The 12,351-nt window shown below is 51.1% G+C and overlaps 1 protein-coding gene and 1 pseudogene across 1 annotated transcript in view; both read left to right on the plus strand.

The window, feature by feature from the left end:
• Positions 1 to 12,351, plus strand: part of LOC147678550 (extracellular calcium-sensing receptor-like) — a 165,163-nt gene that overhangs the window by 88,269 nt on the left and 64,543 nt on the right. The window lies entirely within an intron of this gene.
• LOC147678551 (calcium/calmodulin-dependent protein kinase type II delta chain pseudogene) lies at positions 1,016 to 1,658 on the plus strand (annotated as a pseudogene).

Here is a 12,351-nt window from a genome sequence, read left to right on the forward strand (position 1 = left end):
GCCGCGTCGGGAATTGAACCCTGGTCCCGGGTCTGACCTCAGCTTCCGGGTCTGCCTGCTCTACACCGTGAGCCACACTTCTCCACTTATATATATATAAGGCCAGAAACCTATGGTTTTTTCAGTGAATTTGCAAGGTTTTGAAAATGCTAATTCTATTAGCGGATAACGTTTAAATATGTTAATATCCTTGTGGGACCACCTGAGCAGCCCTAGGGATCCGATTTTTGATGCATGAACGATGGTTGGATGCATGATGGATGAATGATTGTTGGTTGGATGCATGGATGGATGCATGCATGATAGATGGGTGAATGGATGCATGAATGATGGATGGATGCAGGATGGATGGATGGGTGGGTGGATGAATGGGGTGCATGAATGGTAGTAAATGTGCAAGGTTTAATGAATAGAGTCTGTGCATACTATTTTACAAATAACTGTAGTGGTAAGCAGGCAAACATTTTAAATGCAAAATGAACAATCCAAAATCAATTAAAACTAGGCCTAGTGGTTTAAGAGTGTTTTATAAAGATGTTAATGTCTTAAAAAAAACGTTAACGAGACCAAATTGACTGGGTAATGTAGAGAAAGTTTTTAGATGTTTAATCTAAACACAGAAGTCCCCTATTGAAAAGGCACTGTTAAAAATATCACTCATCCCTAGTTAGAATGTATTATATGTTGCCAGACTTACCACAATACCGGCTAGGAAGCGAATATAGACGGAACATGGCTTCTTATGGAGGACAAGTGAAAGATGGTGAAATAAACATCACAGTAAATCCGGTGAGTTAAAACTATTAGTGGGTGTTACAACTCATCTTAATCAAGTATTGGAAAATACCACTCATGGCTCGAAAACGAGGTGGTCTTGTCTCACAGGTGTTAAAATAAAGGAAAATGAACCAAATAAACATACAATGGAAAATGTTTGCAGCCAATCGCCATTAACTATGTATTTTGACACTGGAGGAATTACTTGGACAGCTTTTACAAATAACGTACTTCACCATGGATCTGTCAACGCTCTACTGTGGCTTTTATGATGCACAGACAGGAGACTGTAGACTGCTTGAAGAAATTCAACGCTAGAAGGAAACTAAAGGGGGCTATTTTGACAACCATGCTGGCGACTAGAAATTTCTCAGCAAAGAGCTTACTGAAGAAATCAGATGGAGTAAAGGAATCCCGAGAGAGCGTCAACACGACAATTGAAGATGAAGATGTGCGAGCTTGTAAGCAGGAAATTATTAAAGTCACAGAACAACTGATTGAAGCTATCAACAACGACGACTTTGAGGCTTACACACAAATCTGTGACCCCTATCTTACTTCCTTCGAGCCTGTAGCTTTGGGCAATTTAGTGGAAGGAATGGACGTTCACAGGTTCTACTTTGAAAATGCGCTGTCCAAAGACAATAAACCATTCCACACCATCATTCTAAACCCTCATGTCCATCTCATCGGAATAGATGCTGCTTGCATTGCCTACATTCGCCTCACTCAGTACATGGATGGCTGTAGCATGCCAAAGACCATGCAAATGGAGGAGACTCGTGTTTGGCACCACCGGGATGGCAAATGGCAGAATGTGCACTTTCATCGTTCAGGGTCACCTACAGTACCAATTAACTAACAAGTGCCACTTCCGCACCCTCCGCACTAAAGCCAGCTGGGGGAGGCTGTCAGCAGGTTTTCCTGAGCAGCGCATGACTTTCCGAAGGCTCCCCCAATATCATTCATGCTGCTTCATTCCAGGCTGTACATTTAATCATACTTGAGCAAAAGGGTCGTGGGAATGCGTCATTAATTGTTGCGAAACTATGTCAAGGCATCTATATAAACCTTTCCCATCCATGCACTACTTCTGTAACTTGTCTGTGTGTAAGACAAGGTTTGGAACACGTGACAAGCCACAATACCGCATTCTCTCTAGTACTTTCAGATTTCTGTTTGTTTCTTACAGCCTTATTCATGAAGGCTAAATCGGCTCGCAAAGGGCCGGATTCTGAGAATCCGGCCCTTTGCGAGTGCGATTTTTGCATTTGGGATTCAGCATCCCAAATGCAAAAATCGGTAATTGCTAAATCGCTAAATTGCGAGGAATTACATTTAAGGAATCTCTATTTGAGATTCCTTAAATGCAATTCATGAAGCATTTGAAAATTGCGAAAATGCAATTTTGGGCCGCTATTTACCGAGAGGTCAGACCTCTCGGTAAATAGCAAAAACTTAGAAAAATGCTTTTAAAAGCATTTTTCTAAGTTGCATGTTGCACACACACATGTCCTTTGGACATGTGTGTGCGCAACACCTGTTTCAATTTGCATTTAAGGGGTGCTACAGGGTGTCCTTTGGACACCCCTGGCACCCTTTAAATCGCTATCTTATTTGCGAGTAGCAAATTGCTAATCGCAAATAAGGAATACTCCCCATGCATTCCTATGGGCCTTTTGGCCCATAGGAATGCATGGGGAGTTATTCCTTATTTGCGATTAGCAATTAGCTAATCGCAAATAAGGAATCAGTGGGAATCGCAATTAATATTGCGATTCCTACATGATTACCGTTTTGCGAGTCTCAAATAGCGATTCCTTATGATTCGCTATTTGAGCCTCGCAAAACGGCCCGATCATGAATCAGGCTGTTAGTCTTCTGGGGTTATTGTGTGGGCCTTTCTTGTATGAATTTGCCGAGCATGAGAATGCATTTCAGTTCTTCATGACAGCTTGGTTACTTCTGTGTACAGTTAATCCAGTAAACATCCTGTCTGGACAAACTCTCAGAGCACTGATATATTTACCTAGTAACAGATGAGACCATGTTATAGCTCAAACTGAGCCAACTAAGAGAGTCCATTCCAAATACTGGCTTGCTGTGTTTACACTAACCTTCCATTCAGTGGACCTGCTGGCAAGACTCTCTGTGGACTGTCCATGAATATATGCAGAGGTTGTCCCAAGTCATCATACGTAAAAAAATGTGTGTCCAGTGAAACAAATAAGGGGCTAACAAGTGTCTGTTACTTGTGGTAATTGGTGGCGAGTAGATGGGGGGGAGATTTGAGGGGGTGGTTGAGCTCGAAGGGAAATAGGTACAATTTACAATGGCATTCAGGGTGTACAGTCATTTTATCTTCTAAAATGGCTCGTTTGGGCGTGGCCAAGATGGCGGGGTGAGCGGACGCTTCTTCCCGCAGCTCCTCCAGCCCGGCTAGGCTCGAGCCCCTTTTTCTTCAGCTTTTCTCCCCCTCTAATGCTCAGCAGTTGAGAGGAGGGTGGCGGAGGACCTGGTGCACGCATTGATGCAGCTTTGCCCCTGTTCGCACCGGTGGAAGCACCTCAAAAGACCGATTGAAGATTGAGAGACAGCGGAGCGCCCGGGAGGCGGAGCGTATCGGAGTGCTGTCCATACGCCTCGGCTGGGCCTAGTGCTGAAAGTTGGCGATCTAGGTGGAGACCGTCCCGGCGCTCGACGGAGGTCGAAGGAGGGCTGCCGGATGCGGGGCCCGCCACGCATGGGACTCTGAGTACGTGCCCTGGTGCTTGGACTTGAGGCGGTGTCCTCCTACATGACGAGGGCCCCGGTTCCGGGGCTGGAGGACGATCGACTTGAGACAGGGGCCAGATCTGCCAACTCTTCTAAGTACCCGAGCAGCCCCGGTCGCGGGACTTTCCGGATTGCCTGGTTCTGGAGTGGCCCGGAGGTGTCGCAGGGCTCGGGAGATCTGCTTGGCTCCACCCGGCCGCCATTTTGTCCTCGAGGGGTCGGTGTCGTTGGCCTCCCCCGGAGTCCCTTGAAGGCAGTTTCTTGCACCCTCCGCCTCTGCACAACTATCTCCCTGGGGCGGAACGTGTTGGCCGGGGTCCCCCCAGTATAAGTTCCGGCTGTCGTCTCGACTGGGCGCCCACGGCCTGTTGTGCCCGGACCCGGCCCGCCATTTTGTCGTCTGTGACGCAGGTCCCCGGTCTTGCCGGGAGCTCCCCATAGCGAGTACTTGCCGGTGGTTGGACATTCCTCGGAGCGGTCGGGACTGTGCCCGCTCTTCACTTGTGGCGCTTGGAATGTCTGGAAGAGGTGGTTCGAGGAAGGGGGACCGCACCCTGCCGGATATGCTTGGCAGGGCCCAGCAGCAACGGGACAGAGCACAGCCGTCGCCGGGGTCTTCCCGGGCCTCGGCGGACGCGCCCGGGGGAGAACCCCCTGTCACAAGATCTTTCATGGAAGAGCTGTTCAGTTCCCTTAAGGAGGACTTCCAGACGCTGAAGCGGGAAGTGGCTAGTGAGGTCCGCGAGGTCCGCAGAGAGGTGGAGGGCCTCGGTGAACGGGTCGAGACGGTGGAGACGGCGGCCCAATGCCGGAACGACGAGATTGTCCACTTACAACAGGACGTTCTCCGTCTCCGGGAACAATGCGTTGAGCTCCAGGCCCACTCCGAGGACCTTGAGAACAGATCAAGGAGAAATAACATTCGTGTGCGTGGTGTGCAATCTGCGGACGAAGGGACCGACCTGGTGGGCTATCTGCAGGACTTGTTCCGGGAGATCCTGGGGGAGGCCGCGGACTTTACTATCCGCATTGATAGAGCTCACAGAGTGGGACGACAGCGCCAGACATCGGCGCCCCCGCCGGACATCTTAGCCTTCCTGCCCGACTTCCCGCTGAAGGAACGCATCATGTCTGAAGCCCGTAGGAAACAACCACTGACTTTCCGGGAGCGGCCTGTGGCGCTCTATCAGGACCTGTCCGCCATCACGCTGCAGAAGCGCAGGTCCTTCAGGATTGCCACCGACTTCTTACGCGAACATGAGACGCCGTACTCCTGGGGGCACCCCTTCCGCTTGATCTTTCGCTGGAACGGAGTGCTACATCAGCTTCGCTCCTTGCAAGACGTTTGTGGTGTCCTAGGGCTCACGGCTACTGAGGAGGATGGAGCCACGCCGTCCTGGAGGCGATCAGAGAGAGGGGGCCGACGGAGGTCAGCGAGGAGACGATCGACGGCGAGCGCTGGGCGTCCCGACTCCCCTACCATCAGGGCGGACATGGCCAGTGCCTTGAGGGCGGCGGCCAGGCACTCGGCCGACTCCAAAGGCGTGGCCTTGACGGCCTAGACTCACTCCGGGGGGAGATGACCATAGCTTCTTCTATGCCAGGTTTGGGGCTGGGGGGGGTCGGGGGGGAGCGGGTGGAGGTGAGTGGCCGGACGTCCACTTTTCTATTTTTCTACGGACTTGCCCGTTTTGGGGCTTGACTGAGACAATGGGTTGTTTGAGTTGGCATTTGGCTAGTTGCCGTGGGTGTGTTTGGGGTGGGGTTGGGTGTTGTTCTAGAGTTGGGGAAGTCCCGTCCGATGTTGTCCATACCCTCGCTTGGCCTGCTCTGGCCTGTCCCGCGCGATTGCCCCGCGCCCCTCACCCCCCCCCCCTCTGGTTCCTTGCCCGCAGCATAGCGTTCCTGGTCCCTGGGAGACATGTCGTCCCTGAAGGTGGTGACCCTTAATGTTAAGGGACTGAATAATCCTGTTAAGCGCGGGGCGATTTTGTCTCTGCTTGAGGGGACGCAGGCTGACATCTGCCTTTTGCAGGAGACCCACTTATTGTCCCGCGACTGCCATAGATTGCGCTCTGCTAAGTTCCCCACCCAGTTTTTCTCCTCTGCAGCGACCAAAACCGCAGGGGTGGCCATTCTCATAGCGAGCTCCTTCAGGGGTGAGGTGCTATATAAATATGCTGAGCAGAAGGGGAGGCTTCTGGCATATCGCCTCCGCCTGGGAGGTATAGCGTTCACAGTTGGCTCTGTCTATAGTCCGAATGACCACCAGGAACGCTTCTTGGATTCAGTACTGGTGGATGTCACTGCCTCTCCTGATCAACATGTTATTCTAGGGGGGGACCTCAATATCGTCTTTGATTCAGTATTGGATAGATCAGCGCAGCGATTTCCACAGACTGGAGAACTTTCCCAGGCTGTGAAGGCCCGGATTGCAGACATGGATTTACACGACCTGTGGCGCTCCATGCACCCCACGGATAGGGACTACTCCTATTTTTCGCATGCGCACAGGACCTACGCACGGTTGGACTATCTCTTGGTTAGTGGGCCGATGCGCGCCGCTGCTACGGCGGCGGACGTTGGGGTCCTGACTCTGTCTGACCATGCGCCGGTTACTGGCGCGTTTACGTGGCCGGCGGCCTCCCCCTCTCGAGGGGTGTGGCGCCTTAGGGACACCCTTTTACACAAGAAAACGGTGGTGAAACGTATTGGAGAGGTCATACAGGACTATCAGACACACAATAGTAATACAGACACTTCACTAGCGACGCAGTAGGCTGCATTGAAGGCGGTTCTTCGGGGGGAGTTTATCTCCATCTCCTCGGCGGAAAATAGGGAGCGGCAACGGAAGAGGGATGAACTGACTACTCAGGTTCGGGAGCTTGAGCAGGTCCACCGCCGTACGGGTGCTCCGAGGGTTTGGAGGCAGCTGAAGGCGGCAAGGAAGCTCCTGTCGAACGTTGGACCTGGATCCCGTTCAGGCGGAATATCTGGAGCGGGATATTCACGTTGAGGAAGTGATTTCCGCTATAGCTAGGGTGAAGCACGGGAAGGCCCCGGGCCCGGACGGTTATACGTCCCTGTTTTATAAGACCTTTTGCCCGGTGGTGGCCCCTGTCTTGACTCGGCTATTTAATTCCTTCTCCGACCCGGGAGCCATCCCACCGGATCTCCTGAGTGCGACGGTTTCGGTGATTCCGAAACCCGGGAAGGACCGGTCTTTATGCGGCTCGTATAGGCCCATCTCGCTCCTAAATGTCGACCTCAAGCTGTACACGGGGATTCTGGTGTCCAGGCTGGCCCTGCACCTCCCCGGTTAGGTTGAGGCGGACCAAGCTGGCTTTGTGCCCGGCAGACAGACGGTCGACAATACCAAGCGGGTGACGTACGTTTTAGAGAAGGCTTCGCGGATCCCGGGGGAGCGGATGTTGCTGGCAGTTGACGCGGAGAAGGCCTTTGATAGAGTTCATTGGCCGTATCTCGAGCTGGTCCTCAGGAAACTGGGAATTGGTGATAAATTCCTCACAATGGTCTTCAACTGCTACAAGTATCCTTCAGCGTCGGTGCGAGTTAACGGGTGCAGCTCCCGTAGTTTTACAATCGAGCACGGCACAAGGCAGGGCTGCCCCCTCTCTCCCCTCCTCTTTGCTCTCTACATGGAGCCATTCTCCCAAAGGATCCGCCACAATCTGGATGCTATTGGGATCAGGATGGGCCAGTATGTCCACACGGTCAGCCTCTATGCGGACGATGTCCTGCTTACCCTGGACGACCCTCGGAGGTCCTTGCCCGCCTGCATCCACGAGTTGGATGCCTTTTCACGTGTGGCCGGCTTTAAAATGAACATGAGCAAGTCGGTGTCTTTAGATGTGTCTTTGGCTGTGGACACTAGGAGGGACCTTCAGCGACTCTTCCCTATGCAGTGGTCATCGTCCCTTGTGCCATACTTAGGGATCCTACTGGCACCCACGTTGCCAGCGATGGTGACGGCTAATTACACTTCTCTCAATAAAAAGATCAGGGAGGAGCTCGGCCGCTGGAGTAAGGGCCTATTATCCTGGCTGGGAAGGATCGCGGCGGTAAAGATGACGGTATTGCCCCAGATACTATATCTTTTCCGAGCCCTGCCTCTCCAGCCTCCAGTGCGCTGGATTAGACAAACGCAGGCCGACATCTCCCGCTTTGTCTGGCAAGGCCGCAAGCCGCGGATGAAGAGGGTTCTCTCCACGCTTGCCCCGGAAGCGGGGGGCCTTGGCATTCCGGACCTCCGTAAGTACTTCCAGGCGGCGCAGCTACGATACCTTGTGGAGTGGAGCAGGTGGGAGTCCGATAAACATTGGCTTTTTTCAGGACCAGGCGGTGGCGGGCCGCACCCTACAGGAGGTTCCATTCTTGCGTCATGCTCACCGCCCCCCCAACCTTTACGCCTCCTTTGTTACGCGGGTTCTTCCCTTGAGGGTGTGGGACGCAGTCTGCGAGGCCCGGGACCTTACCACCTTCCCTTCACCATTTACACCCATAGTGGATAATCCTGACTTCTCCCCGGAGGACTGCGGGCTGCCGGGCGCTTTTTCAGGTCTATGGGCCGGAAGGAGTGGTTCCCTTTCAGCAGCTTCAGCAGGAGTTCGGCCTGACGGAGTCGGATAGACTACGCTACATGCAGGTCCGACATTGGGCCCTCCAGCCCCAGGTGCGGAACACCGCTGATCGTCAAATTACACTGTATGAGCGGTGGCTGGTGACCCGAACCTCTGATGCTAAATTGATTACTGATCTTTATAAGCATCTACAGCCCCCACCGTTCCACTATTATAACCCGGGGAGGGAACGATGGCACAGGGAACTGGGCAGGACACTCAGCCACAAGGAATGGGACCAGATCGCACACCGGGCTAGACACTCTGCGTACCATACAGGCCTTACGGAGACCTTTACCAAGGTGTCCACGTACTGGTACTACACCCCAGAAAGACTATATGAGATGAATAGGCACATTGATAAGGGGTGCTGGAGAGGTTGCGGGCAGGTAGGGACCCTTTCACATATTCTTTGGGATTGTCCCTTGCTGGCCGCCTATTGGAAGGAGGTTCTGGATGAGGTGGATAAGCACTTTGAAATTGAGCTCCTGCGCTTTCCGGCGTACGTATTACTGGGCCTCCCTAATGGCCTAATGTATCCGCTGAAGTCCCGTAGGGGCAGACAGATCGCCATCGCGCTGGGGTCTGCGGTCCAGAATATCCTCATCCATTGGCGCACTACCACTGTCCCCTCTATCACGGGTTGGTTACATAGACTCTGGCACGTGTTGGGAATGGAGAAACTGTCGCTCACGGTGGCGGGGGAGATAGATCAATTTGATGAGCTGTGGCAACCCTTTCTTGCACTGTTAACCACTGAATTTAGGGAGCTCACCTGCCCGAGGTACCTCAGGCTTCTGAGGCTGACGCCGCCGGCGACTCCGGCAGAATAGAATGAGTGGGGGGCGGGTTCTTAGTGAGGGGGGGAGTTGCTCTGGGGCGGGCAGTACTAGTAATGGGCCATTGGACGGGGGGGTTGGGGGGAGTTGGGGAGTTGGTTTTTCTTTGGGCGGGGGTTCTAGGGGGGATGGGCTGTGCCTTTTGGTGTCAATTTTATTGCCTTCTTTGATCAGATTTGGGGTGCTGGATATGCGCAGAGTGAAGATATAAATTGCATTTCATTTTTTCATCTGCTATTGCTTCTCCTCTGACCTAACGTACTGTTCCACGAACACGCTCCTGATACTTCGATTTTTTTTTCTTATTGTACTGTATGTAACTATAACCTCCTGTTCCCTCTCCCCATGTTCTTTTGTCTTAATAAAATGCTTTAAACCTAAAATGGCTCGTTTTCGTTGTTTTTTTTTTCACCTCACTCAGACACCCACGTCACCTCACCCCTCACAGTGCTGGCTGCTAGTGCTACTCAGCTCTCACTCAGTGCCGCCTCATTTTCATTTACAACGCCTGAGTGTCAGTGAACAACATTATTCATTACATTTAGATTGCAGTCATTGCAATGATCGATCCGATTCCGATCCGAAATATATACAGGTATTTATTTTCACACAGCCAGCACTGTGCTGACTCTGACTCACTCACCGGGCGGTGCTGCAGTGCTCACGCAACTTTGGGGAAAACGAAGGCGAAAACTCGTCCGAAAGCATGCCAACAAGGAGTTAACCTCCGAATGTTTCCGAGGAGGCTGTGATGTAAGGTGCCGAGCGATGGGCCAATCCCAGCGCGGCCCTGAGGCGAGCCCCCGATGACGTCAGAGCTCCTTGACCAATCGGAGCGCGGCTCCTTCGTGCCAGCAGCCTATCAGAGCACGGCTCCTGCGTGCCAGCCACCAATCAGCTAGCTGCCCCTTCGGTTTGGTCTCCGTGGCTCTGGAGATGCGGGCGGTGATTACTAGGGCAGTCTCAGGCCCCGGATAAATCTTAACAAGCACCTACGAGGACGAGGGGAGGGGGGGGGCGGGAAAGCACACGGGAGGGGGCGGGAATAGCTCCAGAAACAAATCACTTTAAGTGAAAGGGGAGGGAATGGAAAAAACGAAACTCCGCCCATGGAAAACCAGACAGGGGGAAGCGGAAACCACGTCCTCCCGGCCCCGCCCACAACCAGGCGGCGGCCATCTTAAGGCAGCTCGGGCGGAGGCGGTGATCTCGGGGGCCAAAACGAGGGGTGGGCACCCTCGAAATTAAAATAAAAACATTAAAATGAAAGAGAGAAGCCCCCCAAGCCCCCCCAAGCTCCCCCCCCCCCAAAAAAAATCGCGAAAAATCGCGGGGTGCGCGCACCCGTGCGCGCTTATAGATAGATATATAATTGATTTCTCTTCTAATTTTCTCAGGAACTACTGGAGGGATTTACACTATTTAACAAAAAGCGTGATCTGCGTACCAGACACTACCATTTTGACAAGTTTGGTGTAATTCCCTTCAGCGGTTCAAGCTTTAGCTGAGTCTAAAGGTCCTATGGAAATTAACATGGGGAAAACACGTTTTGGGACCCCCCTTTTTTCTCAGCCCCCACTTGACGAATCCTCCCCAAACTTTCAGGGAAGGAGCGGAGCGGAGCGAGCCATCTTCTTTGAGAAATTTGCGAAGATTCATCAAACAGCGCCAAAGTTATTCCCAATAGAATGTTGGGGATTTCCTATGGAAACTAGGTCCTGACTATATATACCTACTGGCTACCGCCAGTAGGTTATATATATATATATATATATATATATATATATATATATATATATATATATATATATTTCCAGTAGGTAGTTATAGTCACAAACAAAGTTTGCATAGGGAATGTGTTTGTTTTATTTTGCTAATAACTTTAAAGTCGCTTGACGAATCTTCACGAAATCTTCAAAAAAGTCTCTTTTTTATTTCAGCTGCTGTGTTGAATGTTTTGAGGTGATCTGTCAAGCAGGAGCTGAGAAAAAGTTGGTCCCAAATCGTTTTTTCCTAATGTTATGTCTGCTGGGATTTTTCTCATTTTTTTAACATGACTACAGCCTGAACTGCTGAACGAAATTACACCAAATTTGGCAGAGAGCTATAAATTGGTTCAGAAAGTGTGTTTTTTAATGATTTTGTGTAAATCCCCTCAGTAGTTTCAGAGATATTTAAGTTTAAAATATATAGATCTCTGGGAGCCATAAATCCTACTGAAATGCTACTGAATGTGATTTGCTCCCAACACTTCAACCAGGAAGTGTTGGCACCCATCTTGGGATTTGGCATGAAGCCGAGTCTCTCTAAAAAAGTACAAAAAGAAGAAAAGGGGGAGGGTTTAGAAAAACCCTGACCGCCCTAGGCATCTCAAGGGGTCCCCTTGGGAACCTGCATGGCCAGAAAAGGGATTTATTTGTAGTTTTCAGCAGGATCCATGCATCCGGCTGAATATGTAAAATAAGTGCCGGGTCCCACACTTCGTTCGTTATCGCCCCCATTCGGGCTATGTCCTAGGGGCATTTTTTTTAAATAATGGAGGGGGAAACAGGAGCCCTCTTCCTGGGGCTGAATATTGCCTGTGGGCCAATTGGTACCTCCACATTAAATGAATTACACTTGCCCTATGGGAGGTAGCAGTCCCTGGGTGAGGGCGGACCCAGCGGGCCCCGCACACACCTGAAAGGTGGCGGTATTATGATAATCCATAGGAGGGGGCCTCCTCTTTTATGTAAGTGCTCATACCCCCAGGACCTGGCCCAGCCAGTGGCCCATTAAAAAGTACACCATCCCGTGCTCCTTTTTTCCCCAATTTTATTCAATTTTCAATGGGACCACAGATGGAACGCCGCTCCCCCCAAAAATGAAACAAAGAAAATGCTTTTTTGCCCCTTCAGGTTCCTTGTGGGACACTCTAAGAGGCTTAGGGGTCAGGATATTTCGACTCTACACCTCTTTTTTTAACCTAAAGCTGAGTCCCAATATGGCTAGCAAAACTTCCTAGTTTGAAGTGTTGGCAGCCAATTAGATCTCAGCATGAGATCAGAAGGGCTCACTGAGCCTTCATGTCCCTATATATACAAATTTGGATTGCGGACTACTGAATGGATTAACACTGAATCACAAAAATGCCCTTCCCTGGACTAACATCTACCTTCTTGACAAATTTGGTGTAATTTGGCTCAGCAGTTTGTGCTGTAGCCATGTCTAAAGTTCCTTTGGGAATTAACACAGGGAAAATGTGTTTTGAGACCACCCCCCTTTTTTCTCAGCCCCCGCTTGAAGAAAGATGAAACTTTCAAAACAGCAGTTGATGTGAG

Source organism: Lissotriton vulgaris, chromosome 12 (assembly GCF_964263255.1).
Source record: "Lissotriton vulgaris chromosome 12, aLisVul1.2, whole genome shotgun sequence".
NCBI classification, from domain to species: Eukaryota; Metazoa; Chordata; class Amphibia; order Caudata; family Salamandridae; genus Lissotriton; species Lissotriton vulgaris.